The 8186-nt window shown below is 35.2% G+C and overlaps 1 long non-coding RNA gene across 3 annotated transcripts; it reads left to right on the top strand.

The window, feature by feature from the left end:
* Nucleotides 1-2979: 2979 nt before the first annotated feature.
* On the top strand, nucleotides 2980-4854 carry LOC145051715 (uncharacterized). 3 transcript variants are annotated; one of them, XR_013683782.1, is made up of 4 exons: nucleotides 2980-3085; nucleotides 3147-3700; nucleotides 3779-3928; nucleotides 3999-4854. It is a non-coding gene; the product is annotated as an uncharacterized LOC145051715 (long non-coding RNA). The 3 variants fall into 3 exon arrangements; XR_013683783.1 differs by having other exon boundaries at nucleotides 3012-3358; nucleotides 3464-3700; nucleotides 3999-4853; XR_013683781.1 differs by having other exon boundaries at nucleotides 3020-3700; nucleotides 3999-4852.
* Nucleotides 4855-8186: the final 3332 nt, after the last annotated feature.

Genomic DNA, 8186 nt, shown 5'->3' with positions numbered 1-8186 from the left:
GTTCGTTCGTTTGATGCAGAATGACTGCACCAAAAATCATAAGGTACACTTTATAAACCAATCTATTATCACATTATAATCTCGATTCTCTTCTGATAGATTTCAGTCAGACCATTTATTTGTTGATAATAATATAAGTTTCTCAGGAAGTGTTTTTAGTTATCCAAGTCCTTTTTTTCTGAACACCAAGTGTTCGACTAAATGCCTAAATGAAGATTTACTTTGTAATTTGTCACTTGTCCATTAAAAATTCTTTTCTATGGTCCTAAGTGAATTGTTACTGAGTTTAGATAGTTCTTATATCTTGAGTAATGATTTTATTTTTACTTTTTCAAATAGTTGTTTACCTTTCAATTATGTTTGGTTCAATTATCAATTTATGTTTGTGTAAAGTGCACTAATCTTGTTTGGTTCAATTCTCGCATCATATGGATATATAATTTCAATAGGCCTAATTAAAAGAACGATCATGAAATTAATTTATGTTATCTCATCTCATGAAAATTGAGTAAGTAATTGTTTTGTTGATTTGTAACTTACAGGTAAACCATTGAAGGAGCATAAGCAAAGAAAGTATAGGCAATATTCTGCCAGAATGTATACTATGTAGTCTTCCATATTCTATCTATATACTGATGGGGCTGATTTCATATGCCAACATAGTGAATTAATTTTGTTTGTTTTCATATACCAACATAGTAAAGGCTTAATATCATATGCCAATATAGATTGGTGAAAGCTACTCATCTTGTTCTAGAAAATTGTTTAAAAAGGTAAGTAATTTGTTGTGTATTATTTTGGTTCAATTTGTGATTTTGAATTCCAATTTCTATTCTCCCTTGTTATTGTGTATTTGAAATCTAAAATTATATTAGCAGTAAATACAATACTTTTGAATGTATTCTAGGTATTATGTCAAAATATATTCTGCCAAAATAAAATCTATGTATTCTGCCAGAATATATTCTATGTATTCTACCAGAATATATAAAGTGATAGTTAATTGCAAGCAACATGTTTTTAACCATTATTAGTTTTTTTTTATGATAGGAATGGCTGGAAGAATGTGTTGAAGACCTAATAGGAATAACTTGAAGAATGAATAAAGTTTAATCATACTCACATTTTAATGATGTTGTTATTTTTAAGAATTTTATTCATTTTTGTTAATATTCTTCTAGAATATGTATAATTATATTAAAATGTATAATACTTTTAGTCTATAAGAATATGTATGAATTTGTATTTAAGTTTGGATGTATAATAATATATTAGAATGTTGTTATTTTTCAACCTCGGATTCAAGAACTTTGTTATTCTTCAATAATATTCTTATAGAATAAAATTATGAAAGAGCATCTATCTAACTAAAAAAATATTCTTACAGAATAAAATCGGTTATGTTTACAAATTATGTTAGAATTAAAATTGAATTAATTAAAAAAAATTCATATTTTTAAAATTAGGAGAATTAATTATCCATAAATATCCGAAAATTTCCTTTTATAATTGTAGTTAATTGTCTAAAACACCCTTTTGCTAAAATTCGTATGATTATATGGTACATGCTATCCCATTGTAATATCATACACTCTCAAATCATGTCCATTGATGAATTCCATCCGTTGGTCCAGAATTGTGCATTTTGGCACACAATAGTTAGTAAAAACAAAATAACCTTACCCTATATATATATATATATATATATATATATATATATATATATATATATATATATATATTTCAAACCTTTATTTACCTATATATTCAATTCCATTCTTTCATTCAATCCATCAATTAATTTTACAATTCTCTTAATTCCCCTTTCAAATCCTATTCTCTATCTAATTCCATTCCATACCTCTTCAATTCCATTCAATGGATGCCCGAGGTAAATCAAGAAAAGGCGGTTCTAGCCAAAAACGCAAATCCAAGCAAGACGGTTCTAGTCAAGAAATTTCATTTTCTTCTCTCAAATCCCAAAACTACCAACAAAACTCAAACTATCAACAATACCAACACCATCAACAAAACCCAAATTGTCAACAATACCCGATGCAAAGAACTTATAACTCATTTCGTATTCCATTGGAAAATATGGGTTTTACTCAATACATGTAGTATTTACAAGGGGTTCTTGAAACCTAATTCCAAAGTTCTCTACCCAAGGTATCCCAATATCGTTATACTCAAAACTTGGAATCATCATATTCAAATGATTGTGTAGTGTCCGTAAGTTCGGGCTAGATGATTTGATTATATATAATAAAAGTTATTCATTTTATTCAATAATTTAATCCATGGATATGATAATCGTTAGCGTGTGTGTTACTGACACGAGTAATATTACAAGGAAAGCCTTTGATCCTTGCTAGGATATCCGGTATAAAAGCTTGGGAGGTGATAATGATCCCCTGCCTCGTTTTATCTTATTAACCAGAATGCAAGTTAGAAATAATTTCAAGAACACGAGTACAAGTGATTTAGTAGCTTTAGAAGTGTCTTTGTGTGATTAGTACATGTGTATTTATAGCCTAAGTTGACTAACTAAGTATCTGATATTCTCGGGATCCTGTTGAACAAGCTTTTTTACATTGCCTTGACTTGGTAATTCCAGGTTTCAAGCTTGACTGGAACGATTCTTTAGTGTTGATTCGTTTTGTGTTTGCTATTTCTGCACATGTGAATAATAAACAAGGAATATATTAATTAATTTCGTTAGAGAATAATATCGATAACAATCAGGATCTTGACTTGATAAAAAAATTGGTATGCTAACTTCTCTTTGAGATCCGAGATCCTGGACAGGTTTTATGATCCTGACCCCTAACAATTGCCCCCAAATTATACCTTCAAAATATTTGAATTAATTTTGAATGTTTAAATAGTATAATTTATTTTAAAATTAAGATAAGGACTTCGGAACTCAAATTCCAACAGATAGAATTCTATCCGTTTACTTGGGTATGATCATCCATCAAATCACTTCTCTCGCCTATGTGATCTGAATATATAGGGAATAGGGGTTCCCAATCCTTCTTTAATTCTTCTACCTATCTCTCAAGCTTTATCAGTCATCCATAAGGTAATTCCACTGCTTCTATTTCTCTTATTTTCGTGTTTTCTTATTTATCATTGGTAAAAAGACAGTGTGCTCTCGTGCAAGTATCCTGGCTCCCTCTGGGGAGGACTTTATTGATCAGAAAATCCTAGAATACGAGGATACTTGTTCCTTTAGCGATGATTACATTGGATCCTTGAAAGGGAATGGGGTTTTTCCTACCAGCACCATCTTCAAGCCTTTCGATGCTCTGGTCCAACCCAATTTCGTTTCTCTTACTTGTGTTTGATTTCCCGAGTATCCTTTTTCTTTAGGTCTGACTTACCCCTTTTCTGGTGTCCTTTCTAAATTCTTTGAGGTCACCAAAATTTCTTACATCCAAACTATGTCTGTGATCTAGAGGATCCTTTTTCGGATTTATCGGTTGAATCAATCCATGGATCTTAACATGGGTCTGTCTAAGCTAGCCCACGTCTATGATCTTTCAACTTTTGGGTCTTCTCGTTTGTTGTTTAAAGTCAAAACCAACAAAACACACCTAATCCTGAAAACAAAACAAAATGATGGTGCCTGGAAAGAATATTTTTCTTTGTGAAATGCGAGTCCGTCCCCAACGGTGATCTTCTACCAATGAACTAGGTAAAAACGAGTAGGATTTGATTCATTATGTTAAGGATCCCGAAATTCATAGTTTCTTATTTTTTTTATTTTACGTAGCCACCAAGTTTGATGAACTTGCTCCTGCCATCGAGGAAACTGAAGAGAAGATCGAGACTTTCCTTGCCTTGACTGAAACCGAAAGAACCTTCAAGAATGAGCAGCCCAACTTCCAAGAGAGTTCATCTACTACCTTCCCGATGTCTACTGGTAAGGATCCTTTGTTTATTTATTTTACTTTTAGGATCTTGAAATCATGAAGATCCTATGTGATTTTTAGGATCCAAGGCCGCTCGCTCTAGTTCTTGCTTCGCCCTCTCTGACCTTGAAGAGGCCATGTCAGGTGGTTAGCTTGTGGTTAAGAATGAAAAGACTTATTCTTCTCGTCCTCCAAAGAGGTTTGTGATTAATCTATCCATGAAGACTCTTGGATCCAATAAAAGAAATCCGTCAGAGATCCCATATCTCAGCTTTGGGAATCTAGGGGTCGAGGAAGCCATGAAGAAGTTGTTCTCCTTCTCTCAAGCTATAAGCACCTCTGAATTCTCTTTTTCTTTTTTGCTTGATTTTTAATATATGAAATGTACTCTTTCTTAGGTTATGGATCATGTTTCCCGGTCTACTGACGATCTGACGCTCAGGGTTGAGGAGGCGGAGTACACCATGAAGGAGCAGGATGCCATCTGTAAGGCAACCAATAAGGATCTTCTAGCGAGGTGGAGAGTTTGAGCAAGGAGAAGGCGGAGAAAAAGGAGGAGCATGCCCAGGAGATTGAGGATATAATCGCTGAGCTTTAGAGCAGTGTTTCCGAAACCATTTGGGAGGCAAATATCAAGATGGTGGAGGATGTGGATAAATGGAACACATTATCTTGTAACGTGGTCGGTTGGCATGATGCTATGGACAAGCTAATTGGCAAGCAAGTTAATGTCAGTCAGAATCCCGAAGAGAAGAAGAAGGAGACTGAGGGAGGAGAGGAAAAGAAAAAGGACGGTGATGGTGATCAAACCTTAGATGCTTAGGTTTGATTAATTAATAACAATTTTTATTTTTGTTCTGTAAACAATTTATTTTTTATTGGGTTGGTGGGCAACCCTTTTAATCTCTTTTGCTTTGGTTTTATTACCTCTTTTACGTGATGGTTTGATTGTATAAATAAGATCAAAGAACATTTTTCTAAGAGTCTTAAGATGATTAGGATCCTGATTAGTCTAGGGTTTAAAAAAACTATTAGGATCTTAAAAATCTTAGATTGATAGTCATTTGAGTATGATCTTGAAATAGTTAGGATCCTAAGGCTATGAGGAGAAACAAGCAGGAGGATCTTTTAGAGGACAACTTCAGGAGTAATATTTTAGTAAACATAGATTAGAAGACAATGATAGATAGAAACTGATGATAGCTTTCAAATTCCCTTCCTTAAACCTCAATCAATCTTTTAGTTGTCTTTTTGAACTTTTCTTAGGAATTATAACTTTGAAGAAAACCTAAGCATTCTATAATCTTGGGATTTGATAGATTCCTAGGTAAAATCTCAAATCAGATTGTACTAGGAAAAATCCCAACTTAGAATATTAGGGAGTATCCCCACTTAGAGTATTGGGGAGGACCGCAACTTAGAACATTGGGAAGGATCCCAACTTAGAACATTGGGGAGGGTCCCAACTTAGAACACTGGGGAGAATCCGAACTTAGAACACTGGGGAGAATCCGAACTTAGAACACCGGATAGGATCCCAACTTAGAATACTAGGGAATATCCCAACTTAGAATACTACGGAGGATCCCAACTTAGAATACCAGGGAAGATCCCAACTTAGAATACTAGGGAAGATTTCAACTTAAAATAATGGGGAAGATCCCAAATCATAAGATAACATGCTAATTTTATAAACTGTAGATTATCGCTTAGGATGTTAACATATTCAGAGATAAGAGGGTTGCCAAGTCACTAAAACGTGAAATGATCCCCTTATCCGCATTCCATAGTTAGATATTGTTAGGGGAAGGATCCCAGAATCATATTCAGGATCCTTAATATTTATGAACCCTCGGAATCCTTAAACATATCCCAGGATCATGATTTTTACCACTAATATTTCCTAACACTTATAATAGTTATATTTTTCTTTATTTTTCTCACATGTGCAGAATTAGTCAACACAATACTCATTCTCAATGGAGAGTCACTTCAACCAATCTTAAGACCCAGGGATACCAAGTCAAACAACGTGCAAATACTTGTTCAAGGAGGATCCCAAAAATCTCGGACTTCTTGTTGATTAGATTAGACTATAAATAACATATGTACTTAGCACACCACACACATAATTAGCTCTACCATTACACTAGTATTCGTATTGTCTTTTCCATTTTTGTAAAATCACATTCGAATCAATAAAACATAACAAGGCAGGTGATCATTATCACCTCCCAAGTTTTTATGTTGGAGATCCTATAAAAGGATCAAGGGCTTTCTTTGTAACTCACTTGTCGCATTTTGATCATTATTCTACACTTACATTGCACTAACACCACAACCTCTCATACAATTTGGTTGAATTGCACTTGATCGATTTTTAAACAAAACAGATACCGTGCGTCCAAGTGGGGTGTGGAAACCTAAACACATATGAAAGAGTCCATTAACTCTTTAAAACTTATAAAGTATTAGGCGCCCTTTATCGGAGCAGAGATGATCAATCTCTATTCATGGTTGTCAAGATCTTTAAGTCTCTACATGTTGAAAATGTTAGCTTAGGATAGGTGTTAGCTTGGCTAACGCCCCTCTGATGCTTAAGTTAGTAATGATCTTGAGAAAAATTAATCAAAGGAAAAGCGAGGATAAGGGGTAGGTGCGTACCTTGGCTTTGTTGTAATGACATGTGGTGAACTTGACTTAAATGAAGTATGCTTTAATATGTATAACATTCTAGGATCTTTGCAAGACAGTCCATTCTTGGGTAGCTAGCCAGTAAGCCCCCTTCTTTGATTTTGAATCAATGAGATATGGATTTTCCCACTTGGGTTCCAGTTTACTTGCGTTAGGGTCCTTGATGTTTGGAAATGCCTTTCTGAGGACCAAGTCACCTACTTGGAATCTTCTAACCTTGATATTTTTATTGTAAGCTTTGGCAATCTTTTATTGATGAGCAACGATGTCGATCTTGGTGAGATCTGTAACACCTGGTTTCGAATTTGCTTCATTATTCGGGTTGTGGCCCGATCATCAGTTATCATAAGGCTTAGGGCCTTAGGAAAGAAAGGATTTGGTCCTTTTTGGATGAGGGTGTTAAAGACTAAGTAATCCGAGTGTCCGATGATGTTTCAGAGCCAAAGGGTATAATCATAATTTGTTTGTTCGGGCCTTTATGAATTTTGGGTTCTTGTTTGGGACGTTTTAAGGTAAGGGTGAGTTTTTAGAAGTGTAGGGCTTCTCATCACCTTTCCGAGGATATAAAGTTCGTTGGAAACGGACTTAGGACAATGGAGTTAAGGGTGAATGAAGTTTGAGATTCTTGGAGGGCAATCTAGTATGTGGGGAATACTAGATGCGTACGTAGGGCATACCGGGTAAGATAGTCACGGGTGGTCTTTTAGTATGTCGAGCGTACTAAGGGGTATGCGGGGCGTACTCCCTTCAAGCATTAAACCCTAATTTTTGGTCCTTGACCCTATTTAAACCTCATTTTTTTCATGTGCCTCGTCTTTTATCAGCCTCTAAGCCTCCTAAACCCTAGAAGTCGACCCTTAGCCTTTATCTTGGAGCTTTTAAGTGATTGTGAAGGATCTTGGAGTATTTTGTGCACTTTAAAGAGCTTGGAGCTTGTTGAAGAGTCACCATCTGGAGGGGAGATTTTAGATCCAAAAGTTTTCCATCTTTTGCAATCTATTGAAGGTAAAAAGCTCTGATCTTATCATCTCTTTGGTTAGATCTTCTTTTGGGTTTGATTATGGTCATTTTAGCCTCTTATGGTTGATCATTGTGAGCTAAGGTTGTTTCAGAGGCTTGATCTTGTAGATCTGGACGTTTTAAGTGTTCCGAAGGCATAAAAATGTAATCTTTATGGTTTATTTGGACTCATGCATGTGTTAAGACCTTTCATTAAGCTCTTTCGAGCTCTAGAGTCCCATTAAGCCACACATGCAAGTAAAGTTGCCAACTTTACGTGATAAGTCACCTATGGGAATCAAATCTGAGAGTTTGGAGCAAGTACTTAAGTGATTAAGTGCTTTTTGGAGTGGTTGGGGTTTAGAGGAGTATGTTAGGTGTACCCATCTAGTATGTTGCGTGTACTGGCCCCGAAGGGTGTACGTTGGTCGTACTAGCTGAGTACGCGAGGCGTACTTGGCCAGGCTGAGTTTTCTTGAATTGTTGACCTTTTGGACATTTGACCTTTGACCAGAAGTTTGACCATGGTTGACTTTTGGATAATTTGAGCCTTTAGGGTATTGGGCCTTCTTCGGT

The sequence above is a fragment of the Lactuca serriola genome, chromosome 5, assembly GCF_051521515.1.
Source record: "Lactuca serriola cultivar US96UC23 chromosome 5, Lser_US96UC23_V15, whole genome shotgun sequence".
Classification (NCBI taxonomy): Eukaryota; Viridiplantae; Streptophyta; class Magnoliopsida; order Asterales; family Asteraceae; genus Lactuca; species Lactuca serriola.
This window is presented reverse-complemented; position numbering and strand designations above follow the sequence as displayed.